Below are 9,376 nucleotides of genomic sequence, written 5' to 3'. Positions count from 1 at the left end.
CACTCTCTCACCTCTGTCTCTACCTCACCTGTCCTGCAATGATCACACTCTCTCTCCTCTGTCTCTACCTCACCTGTCCTGCAATGACCACACTCTCTCCTCTGTCTCTACCTCACCTGTCCTGCAATGACCACACTCTCTCTCCTCTGTCTCTACCTCACCTGTCCTGCAATGATCACACTCTCTCTCCTCTGTCTCTAACTCCCCTGTCCTGCAGTGACCACACGTTCTCTCCTCTGTGTCTACCTCACCTGTCCTGCAATGACCGCACTCTCTCTCCTCTGTCTCTACCTCATCTGTCCTGCAATGACCACACTCTCTCCTCTGTCTCTACCTCACCTGTCCTGCAATGATCACACTCTCTCTCCTCTATCTCTATCTCAGCTGTCCTGCAGTGACCACATGCTCTCTTCTGTCTCTACCTCACCTGTCCTGTAGTGACCACACTCTCTATCCTCTGTTTCTAACTCCCCTGTCCTGCAGTGACCACACGTTCTCTCCTCTGTCTCTACCTCACCTGTCCTGCAATGATCACACTCTCTTGCCTCTGTCTCTACCTCACCTGTCCTGCAGAGACCACACTCTCTCTCCTCTGTCTCTACCTCACCTGTCCTGCAATGATCACACTCTCTCTCCTCTATCTCTATCTCAGCTGTCCTGCAGTGACCACACTCTCTCTCTTCTGTCTTTTCCTCACCTGCCCTGCAATGACCACACTCTCTCTACTTGGTCTCTACCTCACCTGTCCTGCAATGACCACACTCTCTCTCCTCTGTCTTTTCCTCACCTGTCCTGCAGTGACCACAAACTCTCTACTTTGTCTCTACCTCACCTGTCCTGCAATGACCACAAACTCTCTCATCTGTCTTTTCCTCACCTGTCCTGCAGTGACCACAAACTCTCTACTTTGTCTCTACTTCACCTGTCCTGCAATGACCACACTCTCTCTCCTCTGTCTTTTCCTCACCTGTCCTGCAGTGACCACAAACTCTCTCCTCTGTCTCTACCTCACCTGTCCTGCGATGACCACACTCTCTCTCCTCTGTCTTTTCCTCACCTGTCCTGCAGTGACCACAAACTCTCTACTGTCTCTACCTCACCTGTCCTGCAATGACCATGCTTTCTGTCCTCTGTCTTTTCCTAAACTGTCCTGCAGTGACCACTCTCTCCTCTGTCTCTACCTCAGCTGTCCTAGAGTGACCACACTCTCTCTCCTCTGTCTCTACCTCACCTGTCCTGTAGTGACCACACACTCCACACAGTGAGCCTGTATTTGTTTAGGATACGTCTCTGCTTCCTAATAGTAATAAGAGATTCAGCCAGTCTGTTTTCGTGTTTTAGGGCCAGGAAGCAGGTCAGTCTGTGTTGTGAGTGAATTTTCTCTTTCCGATGTTCCAGGTAGCGATTTTTGCTTTGTTTAATAATTTGTTTAATAATCTGATTGGTCTTTTGGAAGCAGTGTTGGTCACAGAGTTTTGGTTTTTGGGGGTCAGCGAGGTGGTCAGTCTCTGTACTAGTTAACACAGGGGACTTTTGTGGGTTCAGCTCCTGGGATTGGAGTGCCTGAAACTGCAGTTTTGTTTTGTGACTTGATTTAAGGTGCATCCAAAATTTTAGTGTTCCTTTTTCAATGTTCATGATTAGAGGGGATCGACCTAATTCAGCCCTGCAGGCGTTCATTGGTGTTTTTCTTTGAACATTTAAAATCATTCTGCAAAAAGTCTGCATGCAGGACTTCAGTGGGATGCTTGTCCCATGTAGTGTAGTCATGATGACTGAGTGGACCCCAGACTTCACTACCATACAACGTGATGGGCAGGACTATGCTGTCAAAGATCTTTGTCCAGATTCTAATTGGGATAGCAATCTTGTGGAATTGTTTCCGGATTTATTCAAGCTCCTGCAGGCCTTTTCTTTCAGTGCATTCACTGCCAGACTGAAGCTTCCTGAGGTACTGATCTTTTGTCCCAGGTAATCATGTGAATGTATTTGATCCAGGCCAGTGTCTCCTAGATTGACCATATATCTGCCTTCCTGAGATCTGGCTTTCTTTTGGAAGATCATGACTTTAGATGTGTTTGGGCCCAGTTCTGACAGTACTGCTCTAGCAGATCCAGGTGCTGCTGCAGCCCCTTTTCAGTGCATGACAGCAGCACAAGGTCGTCTGCGTAGAGGAGAAATTTAACTTCCAAGTGGTTTAGTCTCAGGCCAGGTGTTGCAGATTGCTCCAGTAACACCGCTAAATCTTTAATGTATATGTTAAATAGAGTAGGGGACAAGCTGCAGATTTTAGAAAAAGCTGTAGCCCAGCAACTCTGTTCCTATCTACATAAGAACAACATATATGAAAAATTCAAATCTGGTTTTCAAACATGGTTGGAATTAGAGGAAGAGCGTTATCCTGGTTCACAGCCTACCTCACTGACTGGTTTCAGTTCATACAATTAAATAATGAATCATTTAATTATACAAAAGTGAAATATGGAGTTCCACAAGGTTCTGTCTTAGGTCCTCTGTTATTCACATTATACATGTTACCATTAGGCTTAGTTATAAATAGACATGGAATTTGTTTCCACTGCTATGCTGATGATACACAGCTGAACATATTAGCCAAACCAGATGATCAGTCCAGATTAAATAAAATAGGAGACTGTGTAAAGATATAAGAAACTGGATGCTGCAGAATTTCCTTCTTTTAAACCCAGATAAAACAGAAGTTCTCCTTCTTGGTCCAAAGGCTGCTCAGAATAAACGCTCAGCTTTAATGTTAAATCTTGCAGACTTCTCTGTAGAACCTGGTTCAGTAGCTAAAAATCTTGGTGTGTCCATTGATTCAGATCTAACGTTTAATCAACACACAGGTAACATTACAAGGACAGCGTTTCTTCACCTCCGAAACATTTCAAAGGTAAGACATGCATTATCCCTACATGACGCTGAAAAATTGGTACATGCCTACTTCAAGGCTAGACTACTGTAATGCACTGTTGTCAGGAAGCTCCAACAGGAACAGCATCCTCCCGCGACCCTGACGGAGAAGCGGCTTAGAAAATGGATGGATAGTTCGGAATGCTGCAGCTGGAGTTCTAACTAAAACCAGGACATCTGACCACAGCCGCCCAGTTTTATCAGCGTTACACTGGCTTCCTATCAAATTCCTATAATATTCTCTTATTGACGTATGAAGCCCTGCATGCTCTCTCACCAGAGTACCTGCAAGACCTTATTTCCCATTATGAACCGCCTCACTTACTCAGATCACAGGATGCTGGTTTTCTACTGGTTCCTAAAATTCAGAAGACTTCAATGGGTGGAAGAGCTTTTTGTTACAAAGCCCCCAAATTGTGGAATAATCTCCCAGTTAATGTTCAGGACTCTGACACCGTCTCAGCCTTTAAGTCTAGACTGAAAACATATTTGTTTAGTTCTATTTTTGATAACTAGCCTTCCCCTTTAGATAAAGGCAGGAGATCCAGGGGTTCATGGGCATAGAGGCTTATAGTAAACTGAGATGTTGGTGCTGTTGACCCACCACTTCACGCGATCCCACAGGTTTGTTGACGGTGGAGTGGGGGGATCCCAGTGTCTCAGGGTTCTCTCATATCTATGTTCCCCTCTGGTTCTCTCCCTGTAGTTTACGCTGTTATAGTTAGATCTGCCGGAGTCACCGGCCACACTCTGGGGGAGATCATATTTATTACAGTCAAACTCCTGAGAAGAACTCATTTAGTCTCTTTACTCTTCCTGAGAAAATGACTGCCCTCCCATCCTGCTGAAGACTGACCATCAGGGCCTCCTCCTCACCATCACCAACCTGCTCTCCTGCTCATTTGAGCTGTAGTACCCTCAATTACATCACTGTGCCATCCAGATGTATCAGCATTGAGATAGGATGGGACCATTTCAGCTCACTCCCACTTCTCATAAAGACTCAGTCAGAGACCGCCTCAGTCAGTGACTGCCTCAGTCAGAGACCGCCTATTCAGAGACCGCCTCAGTCAGAGACTGCCTCTACCAGTGCAGTTTCTAAAGCTTTACCACCCAGACATCAAACAGAGATCCTCTTAGCTTCTATTTGGTCTTCAGCTTATTAAACTGTAAACACTGTCTGACCAGAGGAGGACGGGTCTCCCCTTCTGAGTCTTGGCTCCTCCCAAGGTTTCTTCCTCCAGTCTGAGGGAGTTTTTCCTCGCCACCGTCGCCTCTGGCTCGCTCACTGGGGGATCTATGCTGTAACTGTGTGTTTTCAAACTTCTGTAAAGCTGCTTTGTGACATTGTTGTGAAAAGCGCTGAACAAATAAACTTGAATTGAATTAAATCAACCAGAGCAGCTTGGGGCTGCTGCTCTTCAGCGTCTCTGTCCTGATGCTGTCAGGGCCGCAGACTTTTCTAGGTTTAAGCTTTTTAATTTGGTCATTTAATTCTTCTTGTTAGATTTGGTGATCAAGTGGGTCTTGATAGTTTTTGATATTTAATTCTAGTGTTTTTAATTCTCTCTCTCTCTCGCTCTCTCTCCCCTTCTCTCTCTCTCTCTCGCTCTCTGTCTTTCTCTCCCCTTCTCTCTCTCTCTCTCGCTCTCTGTCTTTCTCTCCCCTTCTCTCTCTCTCGCTCTCTGTCTTTCTCTCCCCTTCTCTCTCTGTCTCGTCCTGTCTCTCTCTCTCTCTCTCTCCCCCTTCTCTCTCTCTGTCTCTTCCTGTCTCTCTCTTGCTCTTTCGCCCTCTCTCTTCCCTTCTCTCTCTCTCTCCCTCTCTCTCCCCTTTTCTCTCCCTCCCTCTCTCTCTCTCTCTCTCTCCCTCTCTCTCTCGCTCTCTCTCCCCTTTTCTCTCCCTCTCTCTCTCTCTCTTCTCCTCTCTCTCTCTCTCTCTCTCTCTCTCTCTCTCTCTCTCTTTCTAATTAATAGTCCAGTAACGTCACCGTTAGTTCTCCATTGTAGCAGCTTTTGTCTCGCACCCTCTGTCACTTTTTCCTTCTCGAGGGGAAAAAGAAAGAGTGAACTAGGACCACTCTTTCTCTCTCTCTCTCTCTCTGTCTGTCTGGCCTTCTCTCTTACTGTCTCTGTCTCTCTCTCTCTCTTTATATCTCTCTTTCTCTTTCTCTGTCTTTCTGTCTTTCTCTCTCTCTCTCTCTGTCTCTCTATCTCTCTCTGTCTCTGTCTCTATATCTCTCTCTGTCTCTCTCTCTCTCTCTATCTCTCTCTGTCTCTCTCTCTATCTCTCTATCTCTCTCTGTCTCTGTCTCTATATCTCTCTCTGTCTCTCTCTCTCTCTCTCTCTATCTCTCTCTGTCTCTCTCTCTATCTCTCTATCTCTCTCTGTCTCTCTCTGTCTCTCTGTCTCTCTCTCTCTCTCTCTCTCTCTCTCTGTGTCTCTCTCTCTATCTCTCTCTCTCTCTACCTCTCTCTCTCTCTCTCTCTATCTCTCTCTCTCTCTCTCTACCTCTCTCTCTCTCTATCTCTCTCTGTCTCTCTATCTCTCTCATTCGCTCTGCTCTTTTTCAGCACTGACAGTGTTTGAAAGTGAAACTGCGTCATATTTTAGCGCTGCCGCCCAGAACAATAAATAACAGCGTGCAAGCTCCAGGAATGCAGGGTTTACACAAGACCATAAATCAGAAAGAGAGAGAGAGAGAGAGAGAGAGAGAGAGAGAGAGAGTTGGAGAGAGAGAAGATCTCCACGCCACTACTCTCTCTTCTATTGCCCTCAGTTATTCACAATTAGACAGAGATAGACCAATAAATAACACACACTCTCCATCACTCACACACATCTATGAAACAACTCAGCAGCCTCACAGTCAGAACCTTTCAGCACATTCAGCACAAACACACACACACACACGGAAAACACTGAGCATGCAGCCAACACAATACACAATGGGTAATAGGCACTTTAGAGTAGAGTAATGGGCAGTAATGTAGAGTAATTGGAAGTAATGGGCAGTAGAGTAAGTGCAGTAATGTAGAGTAATGGGCAGTAACATAAAGTAATGGGCAGTAAAGTAGAATAATTGGGAGTAGAGTGATGGGCAGTAATGTGTTGTAATGAGCAGTAGAGTAATGGATAGTAACACAGTTTAATGAACAGTAGAGTAATATTAATGTAATAGACAGTATGTAATGAGTAATTGCTGTACAGTTAAGTAATACAGAATAATTACCAAATAAGGTGAGTAATAGGCAATAATTCATACTAATGGACAGTAACAGTGTAAAGACTAGTTGTTTAAAGGGCAGTAATATATTTCAATGAACAGTAGAGTAGTTTATGGAAGTGGGAAGAAATAAACATTAGAGTGATAGGCATTAATGTACTGTAAATTATAATAAAGTAGAGTAATGAACAATAGAGTAATATAATATAGTAATATAATAAATAGTTAAGTGAAATACAGTAATGTAGAGTAATGGGCAGTAATATGATGTAGGTTAATTAATGTTAATGTAATGCAATGTCAAATAAAGAATAGTCCAGTAACAGGTAGTTTGTTTAGAGTTCTGGGCTGTAACGTTGAGTAATAAACAGAGTAATTGACAATAATGTAGAGTAAAATTCACATAGTATTGGACAGTAATGTAGCATTACAGACAATAATATATAGTAATGGGCAGTAATGTAGTGCTATAGCCATTGGTGTATTGAGCAGCAATGTAGCATTTTAAATAGCAAAGTAGAATTATAAACAGTAGTGTAAAAATGATAGTAAATTAGAATAGGAGAGAGTAATGTGGGTTAATGTATAATATAGTAGAATAGTGTACAGTATTGCAGCAAACATTAGAGTAATAGAAAGTACAGTAGCTTAATGAAAAATAATGTAAACTAGACAAGAATTTAACAGTAATGTAAAGCAAGTAATGTAACCTAGAATAATAGTATTAATGAACAGTAATGTAGACTAATTTTACAGTAATGTAACCATAATGTAGAGTAATTAACAGTAAAACAGAGAAATAAATACTAATGAGGAGAATTGTAGAGCACTATAGAGTATTAAATAGTAATAAACAGTAATGTAGATTAATCCTGTAATGGAATAGCGTAGCCTCATCGTAATGAACAGCAACATAGAGTAATGAATAGTAGCTAACATTAATGTAAGATCTAGCAGTAACATAAAGTATTGGAATCATAGTATAATCAACACAATCTGAGAGTAAGGAATAGTAATGGAGAGTAATGCAGTCCTAGAGACCCCATGCTCTGCACATTCTTGTGTTTTTCCTACTCTATATGGCTGACCAAGCCAACAAGGAGCTTGCTAATTAAATTTATGAATCAGATGTGCAGGCAAAGCTTACAAATGTATTGGGTCACCAGGATGACTGTGAACTCCTGGCATAATGCACAACAGATGCACAGCAATGAGTAGTAGCAGAGTAATGTAGAGTAGGATAAGAATAATAAACAGTAATGAAAAGTAATATGATTGTAAAAAGAGATGTATAGTCATGCATAGTAAAAAAATAGTAATGCTGAGTTATCTAATAGTAACACAAAGTAAAGGAACCATAGTGTAATAAACAGAAAGAGAGTAATGAATAGTGACAGATTGTAATACACTGATCAGGCGTAACATTATGACTTGTTTCTACGCTTATTGTCCATTTTATCAGCTTCACTTACTATATAGGTGCACTTTGTAGTTCTACAGTCACAGACTGTTGTCCAATTGTGGTAGATAGTAAGTTAACGGTAATAAACAGTAATGTACTTAGAGTAAGTGAAGTAATATGTAGTTAAGGAGTGTGACCACAGAGTGATGAAAAGTAATGTACATTAATCCTGTGATGAAGAAATGTGACCATAAAGTGATGAATTGTAATGCAGAGTAGTCCTGCAGTTCTGTATTGTGGTGATAGAGTACTAAACAGTAACGTAGAAGTTCCCTTCAGTAAAGTAGAGTAATGTGACAATAAAGTAATGGAGAGTACTATAGACTAACCCTTCAGTAAAGTAGAGTAATGTGGCCATAGAGTAATGTAGAGTAACCCTTCAGTAAAGTAGACTAATATGACAATTGAGTAATGAACAGTAATGTAGACTAACCCTTCAGAAACATTGAGTAATGTGACCATAGAGGAATGAACAGTAATGTAGAGTAACCCTTCAGTAAAGTAGAGTAATATGACTGTAGAGAAATAAACAGCAATATAGAGTAACCCTTCAGCAAAATAATGTGGACATAGAATAATTAACAGTAACGTAGAGTAACCCTTCAGTAAAAAAGGATAATGTGACCATAGAGTAACAAACAATAATGTAAAGCACCCATTCAGTAAAGTAATGTGACCATAGATTCATGGACAGAAATGTAGAGTAACTCTTCAGTAGAGTAATGTGACCATAGAGTAATAAACAGTATTGTAGAGTAACCCCTCAGTACAGTAATGTGACCATAGTGTAATGAATGGTAATGTAGAGAGCCAGAGTAACAGAAACGTTGGGTAATATGGTTATAGGGTAATGGACAGTAAGGTAGAGTAACTCTTCAGTAGAGTACTGTGACCATAGAGTCATAAACAGTAATGTAGAGTTACCCTTCAGCAAAGTAGAGTAAATGTGACCATAGAGTAATAAACAGTAATGTAGACTAACCCTTCAGTAAAGTTATGTGACTATAGAGCAACAGGCAGTAACATAGAGTAATAAACAGTAATGAATAATAACATAGAGTGTGGTAGCAGTAGTGTAGAGTAATGGAACTATAGTATAGTGATGTACAGTAGAGTAATGAACAGTAATTTAAAGAAATATATAATGAGTACAGAATCGCAGTGAACAGTGATGTTCAGTGATTTAACAGTAACACAGAGTATTGAATAGTAACGTAGAGTAATGTAGAGTTAGATATGAGTAGTAAGTGTTAATGAACAGCAGCAATGAGCTCAGTGGCCCTACCAGCTCACACACACTCTGGCCAGTTTAGCAGAGACATTTTTATTGCTAAAATGTGTCATTATGGCAGTTTACACTGATAAGCTTCTGGATTTTCTCTCTTCTTTCAAGTAGATTTTCTGCTAGAATTTCTCTTCTACCCCCCTTTATTATCTAAACTCACAACACATACAACAATAAATAAAACATACACATTTATTTACTTTTTACTAAAATACTATATGATTTTTCAAAAGCTGAGTTCACTCTTTAAAATATAGAATCTTCTCCTCCACGTCTCGTCACCATTATGAATATTGCCATTATCATTGTTGTTATTATTACTATTATTGTTATTATTATTTTTTATTATTATTATTTGACGAGATTAAAATCTCCTATAGGCAGCACTGCAGTGAGTGAGCGAGGGGTGGAGAGGAAGTAGCTCCTCCCCGGAGCGGAAATGACGCATGGTCCTGTTTCATTTCTTTTCAAAAAA

The 9,376-nt window shown here is 41.1% G+C and overlaps 1 protein-coding gene across 1 annotated transcript in view; it reads right to left on the bottom strand.

The window, feature by feature from the left end:
• Positions 1–8,921: 8,921 nt before the first annotated feature.
• The window catches only part of nog2 (noggin 2), a 2,495-nt gene continuing 2,040 nt past the window's right edge, over positions 8,922–9,376 (bottom strand). Inside the window, exon 1 of the mRNA XM_017687994.2 lies at positions 8,922–9,376. This exon is cut by the window's right edge and continues 2,040 nt beyond it. The gene's annotated coding sequence lies outside the window, so the exon portion shown is untranslated.

This window comes from Pygocentrus nattereri, chromosome 3, assembly GCF_015220715.1.
Source record: "Pygocentrus nattereri isolate fPygNat1 chromosome 3, fPygNat1.pri, whole genome shotgun sequence".
Lineage (NCBI taxonomy): Eukaryota > Metazoa > Chordata > Actinopteri > Characiformes > Serrasalmidae > Pygocentrus > Pygocentrus nattereri.
This window is presented reverse-complemented; position numbering and strand designations above follow the sequence as displayed.